A 17,759-nucleotide genomic window follows, 5' to 3' on the forward strand; every position below is an offset into this window, starting at 1 on the left:
CAATATTTGTCTAATAACATGACAAAAACATAAAAAATGTAAATAAAATACAACCTACTCACCAGAGATACAAACTTATAATTTGCACCGCTCTTCAGAGGCTGTAGTGCAGTGGTACCGCTCGTATTCACTGGTCTGGAAGTGGCGAACAAACCCTTTCCCGGGCTGAGACAAGCTAGCTAGCTGGCTGGCCTCTTGTCACAATGTCTAGCTTTTCTTGAAAATAGATTTTAAGAATGTCTGAGACCAAATCAATTTCTTTTCCTCTGTCAGCCATTGTGGGCGTAAAAAGTCTAACTCAGATGTATTCATGTGTGCAGAGCGCTACAGATGTGTTTTGCTAGAACTTGGCTGTAACAGTTTTCCTCTGACCAACCAATCAGAGGATGGAAAAATGCTGACGCTATTCTGGGCCAGCCAGCTGGCCCTGTGAGGTGAATTTGAAATATAATTGGGTAAAGAAACAGTCCCATTGCTAATACAGTTTAAGGTACATCAGCCAGCACTACTGAATCTGAAGGCACTGGGCAGATTATATTGACAAGGCAGCGCATAGAGGCTAAAATCTAACATCCACATACACGTACTGGAAGCATTGCAGCCAAGAGAAACGCTACGAAATGAAGAGAATAGACGGTTGGGAATAAATGAATACAATTTTATGGAACAAATATTAGAATTTAGGTTGTAAATGTAGGTCAGTGCTTCTGATAGTGTTTAGGCCAGCAGAGAAAACCTTGCTGGCCCTGACAGCCCACCACTGATATTCAGTATTAAAAAAAGACAACTGTATAGATCAGGAACTACAGCATATTCCCATATATGTACATAAAGCTGTTTTAAAGGTATGATTTATAAAAAAACAATTCACAACTTAATGAATAGAGGTTTACCTTTGACCTGAGGTGTATATTTAAAAATCAATGGACTTTTCAGTTCCATAATTGATCTTCTTCTGCTTTCGGCTGCTCCCATTAGGGGTCGCCACAGCGGATCATCTGTCTCCATACCCCCTCTGTCTTCTACATCTGCCTCTTTCAAACCAACTACCTGCATTTCTCCCCTCACCACATCCATAAACCTCCTCCTTGGTCTTTTCTTTTCCTTCTTCCTGGTGGCTCCATCCTCAGCATTCTTCTACTGATATTCCCCCATGTCCCTTCTCTGCACATCCCATCCTCATCACTCCCAACAAAAAACTCAACATCTTCAGCTCTGCTACCTCCGGCTCCACCTCCTGTCTTTTACTCAATGTCACTGTCTCTAAACCATACAACATAGTAGGTCTCACCACAGTCCTATAAAACTTTTGCAGCCTGCACTTGTGCATCTGCGCTCTTGCAGATATCCTTCTATCACAAATCAGTCCTGCCACTCTTTTCCACCCTGCCTGCACTCTTTTCTTCACTTTTCTAACACACTATCCATTGCTTTGCACTGTTGACTGCCAGTACCTAATCTCCTTCAAATTCTCCAGCTCTTCCTCCCTGCAACCACACCACTCCACTGCCCTTCCCTTTATTCACACACATGTACTCTGTCTCACTCCTACTAACTCTCCACCTCTCCAGGCTCTTCTCAACCTGCTCACTACTCTCACCACAAATCACAATATCATCCGCAAACATCATAGTCCACGGAAACTCCTGTCTGACCTCATCCGTCAATCTGTCCATCACCACTGCAAACAGCAAAGGGCTCAGTGCCGATCCTTGATGAAGTCCAACCTCCACCCTGAACCAGTCTGTCGTTCCTACTGCACACTTTACTGCTGTCACACTGTCCTCATACATGTCCTGCACCACCCTCACATTCTTGTCTGCCACATCTGACTTCCCCATACAATACCACAACTCCCCTCTCGGCACCCTGTTGTACGCTTTCTCTAAATCCACAAACACACAATGCAACTCCTTCTGACCTTCTCTATACTTCTCCATCAACATTTTCAAAGCAAATAATGCGTCTGTGGTGCTCTTCCTCGGCATGAAACCATAATGATGCTCACAGATGGTCACCTCTTCTCTCAGCCTGTCTTCCACCACTCTTTCCCATAACTTCATGGTGTTTTATTAACTTTATTCCCCTGTAGTTACTGCAGGTCTGCACATCTCCCTTATTCTTAATCAGGACCATAATCGATACCATCATTTAAATAAAAGGCAGTTCACTTTCATACAATATGACTAAACAACTGAAACCCCTAAAACTTGAAAAATGTTTTGAATTCAAGAATGAATTTAAATATTCACCAGAAGTAAGATGAAATGATTGGTGCACTTGTTATTTGAGGAACCTGTGGTTTAAAAAAAATATACCACCGGAATCCTAGGTATCTGGGATATCACTTTATGCCATCCAGTCACTATATAAGTTGCATTAGTTGAGTATGCATTTTTGTTGGGAAGTTCAAATTGTTTAAGATGTGATTGTCAATTTTTCTCTATTTTGTCTCTTGGTGGACAGGAAATCAAGAAAAGGTTAGAAAGGTGTCTATTGGTAGAGGTAATGTTCCTGTTAATTGCAGATGATAATGTTTCTTTGGCACCATTCTAAGTAGACTTCTGACACAGACCTGAATGTTTTGCCCGAAGTGTAAAGCAGCTCAGATGAAAATCATCGCCTGGCATGGTGGAGTCCAAGAGTGGGGAGTTTGAGAGTCTTGGGATCTAGGGACACTAAACACTAGAAAGACATAGGAAAGTAGTTACTCAGTAGTTAGGATTTTGGACGTCGGAGCAAGGACATTAACCTTTAACTGCTTATTTGTATGAATGAGGTCACAATGTTGCCATAAATGTAAATGTAGATGAAATTACAGATCTTAGCCTACAGGCACTTACATACTCTCTTTACCAATGCTCACTGTACAATCTGGGATATACATACACTATATATACATTACGTTTTCTCCCAAACTGTTACACAAAGTTGGAGGCACAGAATTGTATCACATGTCCTTGGACATGGTAGTGTTAAATGTTCCATCCACTTGAACTAGGAAACCCAAACCTGTTTCAGCATTACAATGTCTCTGTGCAAAAGCAATGAAGATATGGTTTACAGGTTTTGGAGTGGAAGATCTTGAGTGGCCTGCTATAGAGCTCTGACCTAATGAACACATTTGGAACTTACACACTTGGAAAGCTGACTGCACCTTCCTTGCCCTACCTGTTTAAAAAAGCACATGTGAATTTTATGCTCTCCACAATCTTTTGTCTATATAGTGTGTTTATGTATATGTATATATGTAAAAGTGCTCCCATTAAAATTTCTCTTGAGTAACAGTACACATGTATTTGCCTTTGGATACTTAGGTGCATTTAAAGGCAAATACATGTGTACTGTTACTCAAGAGAAATTTTAATGGGAGCACTTTATTTATTATGGCTTTAATGTTCCTATTATTATTTTTGCAACAAGACTTTTGCTTAATCAACTTAGTTTATGTAAAAAGACTTGATCTATTAATAGATTTATATTAATGAGTCAAACACTGATTGATATCTAATACAATTATCATCAACACATTAACCCAATAATCAGGACTTAAATCACACAAATAAGGCCACAGGTGTTGTGGCAAATTAGAATCAGGAGTTTCTTCTGTCATTTATTCCTCTCAAAATTATGCTGAACTGTATGTTGGTGATAAGTAGATACCACCAAGCGGCACTCAAAACTATTTCAATACAGAGCGCACGCTCTACCCTGATTGGTGGCTTGCTACGTGCTTGACCAGTTAAATATTTATCAACTCATAAATAAAAGTAACAACTAATTTTGCAAAATGTAGTAGAGAAGATATTTGACTTTGAAATGTAGTGAGGTTAAAGTATAGAAATACTTCATTAAAGTGCACATACGCAAAACAGCCACTTAAGTACAGTAACAAGTTACATTTACTTTGTTACTGTACAACACTGTGTGATATATATATATATATATATATATATATATATATATATATATATATATATATATATAGAGAGAGAGAGAGAGAGAGAGAGAGAGAGAGAGAGAGAGAGAAAGAGGGTGATAGTAGTTTTTTTTATTTAATTAGACATATATATGACTGACTTCTGTGACTTAAATCTGTAACAACATGACAGGAAATTGCAAAAAAGCTCTGAGGGTTTCAAGCTATTAGAAAGACTTTGGTGTATTTTTTTGCTCATCTATCTTTTGGACAAGAAAGCATTACATTTAGTCACAGTGAGTGAGCAAAAAGAATTGTGACCAAAATCCCTGTCAGGAGATAGAGTTGAGCACAACAAGTAAAGTCACTCAATAAGATTAACTAGAGATGATTCTCAACTCCCCGTGGAGTGCTTTAAGCCACTGTCTCTGCTCTGTCACAATGAGCCAAAACAAACTTTGCTACAAACAGAACTCATCCAGTTGTGGTAATCCAAACACAGTCTGTAGCTTCCAGATGCTTTTTTCTCAGTCTCATGGTCCAATGTGAAGGGTCTAATGTGCTAGCCCCACAGGGAAATCAAAATCAGCTTCACCAAATGGTGTTCCCTCCAGCTGTTGCCAGTTGTGTTACATCAGAGACAAATGCTATATTTAAAAAAAAAGTAATCAGAAATTTGTTATATTTATAGTTTCATGTATGTTATAATTTAGCATTGGTGAATTCTTAAATCTAATTGGTCAATTACCTGTAATGGCAATAGCCCCTCTGTACAATTCAAAACACAGTTTTATATTCGTGAATTCTTTCCAATATCGAATATATTTACTGTAGCATCTTATTTGCAGAACAAAGCAAAGAAGATGCTCTACATAATCTACAGCAAATAAAATTTTATAAAGTATAAAGTTTATAAAGTGCTATTTAACATAAATTTAATTTGTAAGGAGAAATGTATATAACATTTTTAGGGTCAGTGTTTTGTGAAAGTCAATAAAATGTTCACTACGAACAAAAAATGTTTTTTTTTCATAAAATGGCAAACAGTTTTTTTGTCTTATTAGGTTTGCGAGTAAGAAAGCTAGTTTAGCAGCTATTTACAGTATAGTTTTTACTGTAAAACATTAAATTGATTCATAAGCAGATAATAAAATGCATTAATAATTGATATATATTAATAAGTAACAAAACAAACAGTAATATTATTATTGTTGAAAAATCTGATATTTGCTGTGAAATTGAGTAAGAGGAGTAAACATTTTATTTTATTTGGAACACCTTTGCCAAGATCTGACACTTCAAGCTTCTACTACATATCAGACATTTTACATTACAGCCCTCTTTTACCCAGCTATGACCTTGACATATGGTTTGGCTCCCAGACGCAGAGTGTTGGCTGTGATGCCTGACCGTGATGAGATTGGATGGCACCCCGTGGCACCTCAGTATGCATCTGGAAGAGGAGGATGTGAGAGGGGTGTGGCATGAATGCTGTGTGTGTGTGCGTGTGTGTGTGTGTGTGTGTGTGTGTGTGTGTGTGTGTGTGTGTGTGTGTGTGTGTGTTTGGAGCACCGCTGGCACCATGGCGATCTGTCAGGCCCAGATGTCATACCCTAGGAACAGCTGCATTGGCTCAGGGCAGTGAAAGATTTTCTTCCTCATCTAGAGAACCTGCCAGAGGCCACCGTGTCACACAAGACACACAGCAGAGAGTGCAAACTGTGAGCAAAACTGTTAATACAGCTTACAGTGAACCTGCTTTAAGCTCTTTTACTTGTAGAATTTTTTTGGGTTGTTCTTGCCCTTGTTGGTGCAAGTGTTCACAATGAATAGGTGCTATGTGGCACTATTATTTTAAATACCTATGTATAACCAATAATCACACATGAATCGTGTTTGTTTTTCATAGAAAGCTTTTATTTTCAAGTTGATGAATAATTCATAATATGACAATGCTAGACATATTTTTTTTTAATTTAATATGGTATCTTCTAAGTGTCTTCTGACTTTTAATGGCACCCATGGCTCTTTCACAAACAGGCCTTTGTAGTGCAAAAGAAAAATAATTAAAAAGATTAAATAAAACCAGATGTTCTTTTCCTGTTTTGTCTCCAGGAAGATGCAGCTCTACCTCTGCCATGTTAATCTGTATTCTATGTGACTCTCAGGACACCTCTCAGTCTACGTAGTGTTGTGATACGTCATATTCATGTAGCAGCAGCGGTGCTGAGAGAACGTGCTTGAGAAACTGTTTATCAATCAACATATAAATTATTGATCATAAATTATTGCTCACTTTCTAAATAACAAAAGTATAGTGCATCTACTAATAATTACATATAAATAAATCAGGTTTACCTATGCAAATATGTTTAAAATGCCAACTTGTATCTAAATGCACACTTTTTTTAAATCGATGCATCATATCATTATCATATATGTATATAAAGATTTTAGTTAAAATAAATCATGTGTTAAACATTTATAATAAAGGTCATTATTTTAAAACCAAGCTATTGTCTGTGCTTTGGGATAACTCCAGAATAACACTTCAGTCTGGTAATTTGTTTGAATGAATGTAGACTGTTTTTTTCCCCAAGTGCCTAAGCATTTTCTCAGGTCTGTTGCTTGGCATTTTATTAATTTTTTTTTTTTCTCTTGCAAATATCTTTAGCAATTTTTTTTTCCGATCAATTATTTTTGTCCATGTGGCTTTTTTGTTTGTAGCTGTCATTTCGGAGTGGTGCTACTTCTCTTTGGTGCTACTTCTCTTTTGGCATCCTCAAGATTTTTACTTACCATATAATTTAATAGGAACACCAATACACATGTTCATTTTAGCATTTATCCAATCATTTAGTCATGTTGCAGTGGGACAGTGCATAAAATCATGTGGATAGAGGTGAAGAAACCTTGAACTGATCTCTGTAACTTTAACCGTTAGCATGGATGTTGGGACCAGAAGGGATGCTTCAAGTCTCTCATAAACTGCTAATCCCCTAGAATTTTCACACATTGTCTTGGGATTGTCTCTAGAGTTTACACAGAATGGTGAAAAAAAATAACACACATCCTACAGTTATATGCATGGAAATGCCTTGAAAATCAGACAGGTCAGAACCAACAGGTCCGGATATAATGACTCACTAATCGCTAATCCTTACAATCACGGTGAGCAGAGATTGTAAGGATCCGTAAGAATACCCAAAACATCAAACCTTGTGGTGGATAAGCTACAACAGCAGAATTCCACACCAGCTTCCAGAGCAATTTCTGGCTCACATGGGTACAGGTTTGAGATCTATTGTCTGTGATGAAGCATAACACTGGATTTTATTTATTTTTTTATCAGAACAAACACAGAAGCCACAGTGGCTGCTTGTCATGGGGTTAAAAATGCACAACACACTCACACCCTAGTCCATAACCCTGTCACATGATATAGGCAATATTCCCCTGTTGTAAACTCCTATATTGACTTTAATTGTACTGTAAAGCAGAGGTGTGTCATGCATTTTACACCTAGGTTGTCAATGGCTTTTAACCTGAAGCAATCCTCCTTTTAATACCATCATTATGACACCACGGCTATAGAAACTATAAATATTATACAAAAACACAGTATAGCAGAGCACTGCATCACAGACAGGCATCTTATGCCGTGTAAATAGAAGTTATTACTAAAACAAGAAGCCCAATTAACACATTTCAACAAATCTCCTTTTACTGCAGTCACAGCTGTACCTCCCACATATGCATCCCACATCTAGCAGAAGCATCATCTATTAACCTAATAAAATGTCCCCAGTTTTCTGTTCCCTTTTGTAGAAAAAAAATGTATAGGGTCAGAGAAAACAAAAAGTGCAATAATCCAACTATAAAACAGTATGATAGGCCTGTTAGACTCATCGTGATTTATTAGTAGACCAAGCCATGAAGAGACAGTCAAATATGGTATATATAATAGCTGACATGGTTTATACTTTGGTTGCTTAATTTCTTTAGGTCTGTGGAATTTATTAAATATAACAGTACATCCTATTTAACTGGTAAAAGAGATAAAATAACAATACATCAGGCGTTTAGAATTTTTGCCACGTTTTTTATTTCGTTTTTTTTTCTTTTGCACTTTGGACTGCTTTGTTATATAACAAGCTACATTTCTGTATTTTTGACAGATAATGCAATGCAAATTTCAATGAGTGAAAACAATTTTGGGAAGCATGCTACCAATAATGAAAGCTATTCCTTACAGTGAACACAGACACACACCTCCAGGAGGAAAGTTCGGAAGATACACATACTCTATGTCCAGTGGGACAGCAGACCCCATATACCACTGCTCCTGTATTCTTCATGAGAAAACCCCCAGCCACCCACAACCAAATACCTTGATGGCTACCTCTTGCCACTCCAGCTGAACCCTAGAAATATTTGAGAAAACACAGGAGCTCAGGAGGTCTGCCTGGGTGTTTTATGTGTATCTGAGTGAGTGGGCATCATGGCCCCTTGGTATGTGGTCCTGGATAGAGGAGGTGTGTAATAGGGACAGCTGTAATCAGAGTGGCCATCTGAGAGGACACGGAGCAGCTGCAGCCCCAGTCAAAGGTGTACAGGACAGCTTTACTTTTTCAAATGGGGAAACATAAGGTCTGAGCTCGTTCTGGCTCACCTAGCTGCATTCAACTGACTAATTTTGCCACACAGTGACATAGGGCAACAAAGCAATAATGTAGCTTGGTGTGTGGGTGGGGTGAGTGGTATATTACCCACAAAATTAGGTCAATTGGTACCGGGCCGCACAAAAAGAATACATCACTTACATTATTTTCTTATTTATTTATTATCTGATTCTGAACGATATATTATTTTGGAAAATTACCGGATTCTCTCTGCCACATCTGTCTATGACTCACTCTTCATGCATGTAAAGATGCTTGGCCTCGGTCACATGTCTTACCTCTATCCGCTACCTTCTTAAAGGGGCTGCTCTGGCCGCTGACACATAATACATTACCGCTAAATTCAAACCCCCCAAGCTAGCAAAATGAACAAAAAACAATACAGTGGATTCACGTTTATTATTATATTTAGAAAATACACTTTAAAGGCCATGAAAATATTGTCTGACTTTAAACCGGTCTATGGTGCAAAAAAGGTTCGGGACTGCTGCAAAAAATGATTCATATTATTGAAGTTTTCTTTTAGTGAGTTTAGTGAGTTTAGTTTAAGGTTAGTGCTTGAACTTGAGCATACGTACATACACAGAAACATGTGTACACATACAGACCCCAGACATGTACCCATGTGCCCTTATGTCTAACCCAGTTCCTATACATATACATATCGCCCCTGGGGCAGGTATGCTCTCCCTGTAAACATTTGGGCAGATGATAGAGAGGTGAAAGGGCATTTGCCTGGCACGGCTGCTTTCCTGTGGATGTGTGGATGTGGGTCTCCACCTGGGTCACAGTGCCCGGCCTTCTCCTCACCTCCACTGCACCTCCCCTTGCCATCTGGTGCAGTTTGGGCCGCGCTACGCACATCATAAGCCTGGGGCAGGCAGCTTAAAATTTTTTAAAAAGAAACAAAATGTCTAAGGGATCAAATTTTAGGTAAGACTGGCAATCATTATAGTTCTTCATAGCTCATAACCTTGCAATGTGATAAAGCCTTTATAGACTTGAAAAGTGATAAAGCAAATAAAAATACAAATCAATAAAAATCTAGAAAATCGATAAAAAAAAAGCCAGGAAAAAAAAGAAAAGAAAACTTACATATTATAATGAAAGCACATGCAGAGACAGCACACATACAAATGGAATTTTGAATTTAAATATGACAGGACCAGATGCAACCACAGGAAAAAAGATAGCATGCTAATAGCTGTCTAAAAATTCAAATTAGCTCTGATACAGGAAAATAAAGGTACAAATGTGTCTAGACATTGTCAGTTAAAATAATCTTTGCCAGACAATGGAAAATTTGGACACCAGATTGTTTTACATAAAAGTACTAATTCTACAAACTGTAAACATTTTAAGTAAATAGGGACGCATACATTTGTAAGAATTAAATGTTACTTTTTTAAACAGGCTGCTAGCAGGGTATATGCTGGTCTACCAACCCACTGTGTTCTGTTGGATAATTAGCAATAGATGCAGAGATAAGGCCTGAAATAGGGCTTGTCATGCCACATATGAGAAGAGTAAAAGGGGGGCAATGCCATTGACACGTTAATTCGAATTTAACATTTAACATAACATTTTTGTATGATTTTTATGCTGAATATAAGTGAATTTAGCCCAAATGACAAGCATATGGCTGTATTCGTTGCAGTTTGAATAGCTGTATTAGGCAATAAAATCTACTGTACTTTAAATGGAATGGTGTTTTTATTATAGGTTTCACTGACCTGGATAACTTTTAAAATTAAACTGCATTAGTTACACAGATTACAGAGTTTTTATTTATTATTAACTTACTTACTTACTTACTTACTTACTTACTAATTTCTAAATAATAAGAAATCACAAATGAAGGGAATCATAGCAACTTAAATTTTAATATATTACAGTTTGGTATAATGCACCATTTACGTTTAACTCATGGCCCACAATCAAGTTTGATTTTTAGCCCTTCAAAGAAAAAGGTTTGGACACCTGTGTTAGAGGATAAAATGTGAAATGATGAAACTTGGATATATTTATGTTTTGGTTGAGCAATAAAGACATAAAGAAAAGACACAGTTCCCTGCTATAAAATCCCAATAATTAAATTCACCTAAATTACATTTTATTTGTTTAGCATGTTTAACAATGTAAATTGTCTCAACGCTGTTTTACAGAGATAAATATGTTTTAAGATTTAAATTTATATGTTAGTGCCTATATGTTTAACCCTAATAAGTGTATTCTGAATGATAAAGCAGTGGTAACAGTGACATGAAAAGAGAAAAGGAAGAAACCTTGAGAGGAACAAGACTTGTTGAGATGCGATGTATAGCTGTTGGTCCTTAAATGCAGAACTGTTCCTGCAAATTGAGTCCTAAGCAGTTGTAGTATACTATTTTTCTCTCTTCTCACTCACTCACTCACTCACTCACTGTCTCTCTTTCTCTCTGTATATACATATAATCATATATAAATATGTAATCACAGAAATTCCAGCGATTTTACTACAAATACTATTACAAATTATCAGTCATTAAACTTTAAAACCATCATCAGATGGTTTTTATAATGCAGGCTGTTTTTATACATCATTAAATTAAAATTAAACAAAAAAAACATTGTAGTAATCTAATGAAATCAAGGTGCTTAATGATGACCATTATTAATAGTCCCCAGTGGCATCCAGTACATACCAACATGAGATCTACAAGTTGACAAAGTTGTTCTAATGGTTCTTGAGAGTATCTACTAGACATAACATGTCACCTATAGAAGGCAACAAATGACTAGTGGAGATCTACAAGGACCATTTCTGCTAGATATAGGATGCACTCTAATTGCATTTTGTTTCATGTTTATGATCATGTTCAGGATAAACCATGAGCTAAGTTCGTTTTAAAATACATTATTTCAAGCGAAGTTCAAGTTTAATTAAAATTTTCATTTGACCTGAACAGTAGTGTTAAAACTATGAGAGAGACATCACCAGAAGAGTCGTTCACAGCTCTAATCAGGAGCTCTAGTCAGGAGCTCATTGGATACTAAGGTTAAGTCATTTCATCAAATAATATTAGCCCATAATGAGAGCAGACTAAATGGGCGAATAATTGAAATAAATGATCATGTACTAATAACCCTGAAGTGTGTGTGTGTAGGGGTTGAGAAACTGGCTCTTTAACAGCAGGTGTTAATAATGATAACGTCAAGCAGAGGTGCCATAGACACACATCTCTTATCAGAGAACGGAATCTCGCGAGAGTTTGGGTGATGGTGGTTGGGAGACGGTAAGAGAAAGGGGCGGGGCCAGATGGACCTAACGTGGACGGGGATGAGAGACGGTCAGAGAGCGGGAGCGCGCGCGAGCAGGCTGGTTGTGACGTCACGAATCTTCCTGAAAGTCAACAACTCAATCGGCGGTGGGAGAGGAAAGAGAGATAGAAAAGAGAGAGATAGAAAGAAGGGAGGCTCGGCGACGGCTGGCAGGGGATGAGAGCTCCATCGCGTTTTGCTTGCTTTTGGTTAGTAGCTCGTTCTTTGATTGGAAGCTTTTGTTTCGTTTCCTGTAGTGTGACCGTTGTAGTTCATGCTGCGTTGGGGCGTGCAAAACAAACAAACAAACAAACAATCAATCAAACAAACAAGGTAAACGCAGCAGCAGTCTCTGTGTATAGAAGGGGAGGAGAAAGTCTGGGTGCTTGGATACTTCATGATGCAGCAGCAGCTGATGATGATGATGGTCAGAGTGTATGTTGACAGCAGCCGCCTCATTCATCGCTCATATTTATACACACACACACACACACACACACACACACACACACACACTAAGGATGAAGGAAGGCTCTGATGCAACACTATGATGCTGAAAGGATGGTCACAAGGTGCAAGTCGCGTGCTTCTGGCCTAGTCTGTGTGTATATGTCTATATGCATGTGAGTGTGTGTAGGTGCATGTGTGTCCTTCGTGCAGAAATGGAAGCCTCCATCCTGTAACACACTCCAGCCTCTATATCCACAATACAGTGTGCGTTCATCGGTGTTGCACCTTTGCCGAGACAACAATAACAATTAGCATGCGATCTTCGCTCTGATCCCCCCCCAGCCCCCGCCCCCCGAGCCTTATTTCCACCTTAAAGCTATTCGTAATTATTTTTCCTCAAAAACAATATATTTTAGGGCGTGCAACATTGTCATTTTTTTGTAGTAATGCAGTAAGAGTCGGCTGGAGGGTTGATAATGCTAGGCTAGCTGTGCTGGAGATGTTTTGCGGTGTGTGTGTGTGTGTGTGAGTGTGTGTGTCTGTATGTATGCACGCACGCACGCGCCCGCGCGCTCTCATTCATAACACTGTTTACATCCGCGCTTACTCGGGCGTCCAGTCCCATCCTTATTAAAATACAACAACAATAGCAAAACATAGTAAGCATTTGTTCCGTATTTTTTTCACTACACGCACGTGCATGCGTGGTCTCTTGTGACGCTTTATGATGAGTGTGTTCATAATATTGCCTTAAGCACATCCTGGATGCAAGCATGGCCATTTTCTTCTCATATATTTTGCTATTAATAGATTTTGAGGTAAAAAACAGACAAACATACTGGTTATAGTGTGTGGTTTGTTGCTTATAATCAACTCGACCTTGGCTTATGTGATGAGTTGAGGTCATACATTTCCATATAATTTGCAGAATTTGCGAAATGTTAATAATGAATAAAAAAACAACAACAATTTTGCCCTAAATAAGCAACTTGACAGAGCAAATGTATACGTTTTCACATCTTTATCGATTTTCAACTCTGGATGATCTGTTTTTCTGTAATAGTTGTTCATGAGTCCCTTGTTTATCCTGAGCAATTAAACTGTCCTTTTGTATAAAACAAATCTCTGGGAAGTCTGTGATAAAAAAAAAAAAAAAGCAGATCGAGTTGTGGGAACTCACCAGTAGGAAAGTATTTACATTTATGTAATTCGGCAGAAGCCAGTTTTAAGCCAGGATAAGGGCCTTGCTCAGGGCCCAGCATTGGTTGCTTGGCAGTGCTGGGATTTGAACTTGAGACCTTCTGATCCATAGTCCAATGCCTTAACAACTGAGCCCCTACCTCCCTAGTTGGGGGGAACTGGGGAACCTCTCGATCTGCATTCAAATGCTATAACACTGAGTCATACCCCCACACCTTACCCCTTCTTCTGCAGAGTACACAATCCAACATTGGCTACACATTTATGACAGGAATTATAACACTTGGGACAACTGAGGAACTTGTACACATATACTACTACTACTTCTTTTGACCGCTCCCATTAGGGGTCACAGCGGATTATCCGTCTTCATGCCACCCTGTCCTCTACATGTGCCTCTTTCAAACCAACCACTTCATTCGTACACATATACACCAATTCAAAAGGTGGAAAAGTTTATTGATTCTCAAGAAGGCAAAATGATGCGTGAAAAGAATTTTTGAGCAGGATAATTGGTGGAAACAATTGTATTGACCTCTGGGAAATATGCAGATATCTTGCGTAGCTTTTGAAGGCCAATGCTTTATGCAGATTGGCACCGTTGTTTTGTTTTTTTTGCATTAAAAAATGTGAGTACTTTTTCACTTGTGCATTTTTTATTTTTTTGCATAAATGGGTGTTGTGGAAATATCTTTCAGTATGATGAAATGATCTTTTTTTTTTTTTTTTGCTTGTATGTACAACAGGAAGAGCATTGAGCGTTGTGATCTGTTTCACTCCAGATATAAACTCTCGATTCGCTCCATGTCCTTTGTAAGATCAGATTCGGCGTGATTATGATTTCAGATCTACCTCATGGATGTTCTCAGACAAGGCTTCATTGAGTCGCTGAATGCAGAGTAACGTCGAGCTGCGTGCCTTGTGAGTAAATAAATCATGTCCTGAAAATCGTCCAGATAATTGCTCGCTTGTGTTCCGAAATGTCAAACCATATGTGACAAAACAAACATTAAATGACTTCTTTCTTTCGAAACGGACACAGTTCTGCTTTTATTTCAATTGACTCGAGAGACAGAGAGCAAGCGAGAGAGAGAAATGAGTGGCGTCTGTGTTTGAAATAAAGCTGTGGCAGAGGAGCGGAACTCCTCCGAGACCTCAGACATCCACATCCTGCAGTGTTCATTCAGAAGTTTTTCATTTCCTCCATTCTGGTTTTGCGAGCTTGGTTTCTGGTGCAGTGTAATTGAGCGCTGCTGCGTGTTCGCTCTTCGTTCATTCATCTCCAGTTTCGGTAAGTGAGCTGCAGATTTTGTGCTTTACTGTAGCGAGGCGAGGCGAGGCAGGCGTTCGGTGTGATTGAAGCTGAAGCGAAGTTTTATGACGTTGTAACTTTGTTCAGCGACACGGAGGGAATGACTCGGGAGGTGGGTCTTTACTGAATGAACAGCATGTAGGATATTGCAAAAAAAAAAAACATCTTGAGAAATGGACCCTTTAAAAGTTTTTTTAAAAAGAAGCATAGAACCTGCTTTCTGTATTGGTGTGGTTTGAATAGTGTTGTAATTAGACCACATATTGTACTGAAATAATACAATGAAACAAGAAATTGAATTCAAATCTGTATTAAAGTAAAAAAAAAAAAAAAAAGGAATGCATGAAAGAAAAGCTGGAATAATTTTATTTTATTTTTTTATATATGGCGTCTTTTATGTTTCATGTCATCAGTGTGTGCGAAATAGTGAAAATATTACTTGCATGTTCTTGCAGCTGCGTTCAATGTTTTGTTTGTTTAGCGTGTAAAACACATCAGGTTTTTCGCTTGGCCTTAAACTTGGTTGACCACGATGAGTTTTTCATTTCCTTTGTTGATTGTTGGCTGTGTCACCTCAGTGTGTAGTAGGCTTTTGAAAGTACTATACACCACCAACTCAGCACAAAAGTCCAATTTGATCAATATACTAAATATTTATTTGCTATAAATTCAAAGAAATAATTTTTTTTGCAATGAATGACAATATACACGATATGAACATATGTTGTAGACAACCCATTCCACATCTAGTCACTGTTTAATATTAAATAACCTTCTAGGAAGATGTTTCACTTGATTTTGGAGTGTGTTTGTGGAGATTTGTGCTTATTCAGCCATCAAGGTGTCAGGTACTGTTGAAGGTGAGGTGAGGAGGCCTGGGGTGCAGTCAATATTCCAGTTCATCAGAAAAATGTTCAATAGTGTTGAGGTCTGTAGCAGGCCAAGATCTTCCACTCCAACCCATGCAAAGCAAATCTACACGGAGCTGGCTTTGTGCACAGGGGCATCGTCATGCTGGAACAGGTTTGTGTTTCCGGGTTTAAGTGAAAGGAAAACCCATCCGAAAGAAATCCTACAGCTGTGTGCCTCTAACTTTATGGTATCAGTTTGGGTGAAGAACCACATTTGGCTTGAAAATCAGGTGTTATATAGTGTACTTGATTTTTTTTTAAACATTTGTATGGGATAGAACAATACCAGGGGTTTTGTGGTTGCATGTAAAAAAAAAAAAAAGTTTTACCATTAGGAAAGCCCTTCACATTTATGGCATTTGGCAGACACCCCTTTTCAGAGCGACTTACAACTGAGCAGTTGAGGGTTAAGGGCCTTGCTCAAGGGCCCAGCAGTGGCTGCTTGGTGGTGCTTGGATTTGAACTCGTGACCTTCTGATCAGAAGTCCAATGCCTGAACCATTGCGCTTCCACCTCCAGTTATATTTATTATTAAGTTCTTATAGCTGGTCAGTTAAATTAAACGGTTCAGTCTAAGCCTTTATATGCTCTGATAAAAATCTGAAATGTTTTTGTAGAAATGTAAGTAATTAGGTATACTATTTTAGTACAGTGGAACCCGGTTATGTCGATGTCCTAGGGGGTCACCAAAAAGCGTCGAGGTAACCGATGATCGAGATAAACGAAAACAAAATGGCGGCAGTATATTAACGTGCTTGAAATTTCATGTACATGATGTGCGTTAATAAATGAGAATGTGCATGCACGTGTTTTTGAAGGGGTTTTTACACAACAGCGTTGCTGCGATTTGTTTGATGAAGGCATGCTAAAAAAATGTACATACGTTTGTTAACAACAAAAGGCATAAGTGCACCTACTAACAGCAGAGATTTACCAGTATACAATACAAACCACCGTCCATTCTCCATACAAACCTTTATTATATTCTCCAACATTATAAACACACAGATCGCTCAAAAAAAACAAACAGCGGCTGCACAGTGCCGTCTCACATTTAGTCCACATGTGGAAAAAAAAGAAAAATAAACAGTAACTAAGTTTCTGAAAACTTATGACCATCAGGCTGAAGTAATCCGCACAAACACACAAAGCAAAGTGTCCGAAAAAACTTACGTCCGCGATGCCGAGGGGGAGATAAGCCGAGCGAGAGAGAGAGAGAGAGTTTGTGAATGGAAAAATAGGGAAATTAAAAAATACCGCGACCGGCGGCACGGCGCGAAGCCGGAAAAAAAACCCGGAAGATCCAAAACCAAACCCGAAACCAAAACGAGGGACAGAAAAGTCTCAAGCGTGAGCGGCCGAAGGGGCGTGGCAGGTGCTTTCTCGGCCGCTTTCTCTGAAGCGCCCGGCTTCAACTCCTTACCGAGAGCCGTGCTCCTTACCGAGAGAGCCGTGCTCCTTACCGAGCGAGCCGTGCTCCTTACCCTGCTTGCTCGCGCGCGGTAAGGAGCACGGCTCTCGGTAAGGAGCGACGCGCTGATAAGGAGTTGAAGCCGAGCGCCGCGCTCCGTTCATCGCATAACATTTAACAAAAAAAATGCATATGTGCACTTACTAACAGCAGAGATTCACCAGTATACAATACAAACACCTGTAGTAGCTGTAAGGTTTGATTTTTCCGCCACTTTCGCGAGTTCTTCTGCGGCTGCACAGTGCCGATCGACATAACTGACGTTAAAATTTCTAATTTTTCCCCCCTTGTGCTCAAGATATTAGGGTTCGGCGACATAAAAAAAGTCGACATAACCGATAAAAAATGCTTAGAAAAAGCGAGAATTTGGCGGTTTCACTTCAAAAACGTCGACTTAATAGGGTTGTCGAGATAACCGAGGGCGAGATAACCGGGTTCCACTGTATATTCATCAAATAATAAGTAATGTAGTAATAGTTATGTTCTGTAGAATCTGTACCATCTCACAATATTG

At 38.8% G+C, this 17,759-nt stretch overlaps 1 protein-coding gene across 2 annotated transcripts in view; it reads left to right on the forward strand.

Annotated features, from left to right (window-relative positions):
* The first annotated feature begins 11,844 nt into the window (after positions 1-11,844).
* akt3a (v-akt murine thymoma viral oncogene homolog 3a) overlaps positions 11,845-17,759 on the forward strand; it is a 108,864-nt gene continuing 102,949 nt past the window's right edge. The window contains exon 1 of one of the 2 annotated variants that reach the window (XM_046868187.1): positions 11,845-12,110. The gene's annotated coding sequence lies outside the window, so the exon portion shown is untranslated. Of the gene's footprint in view, positions 12,111-14,707; positions 14,843-17,759 lie in introns of those variants that run through there. The other variant, XM_046868196.1, reaches the window with a different exon arrangement.

Source organism: Silurus meridionalis, chromosome 2, assembly GCF_014805685.1.
Source record: "Silurus meridionalis isolate SWU-2019-XX chromosome 2, ASM1480568v1, whole genome shotgun sequence".
Taxonomy (NCBI): domain Eukaryota; kingdom Metazoa; phylum Chordata; class Actinopteri; order Siluriformes; family Siluridae; genus Silurus; species Silurus meridionalis.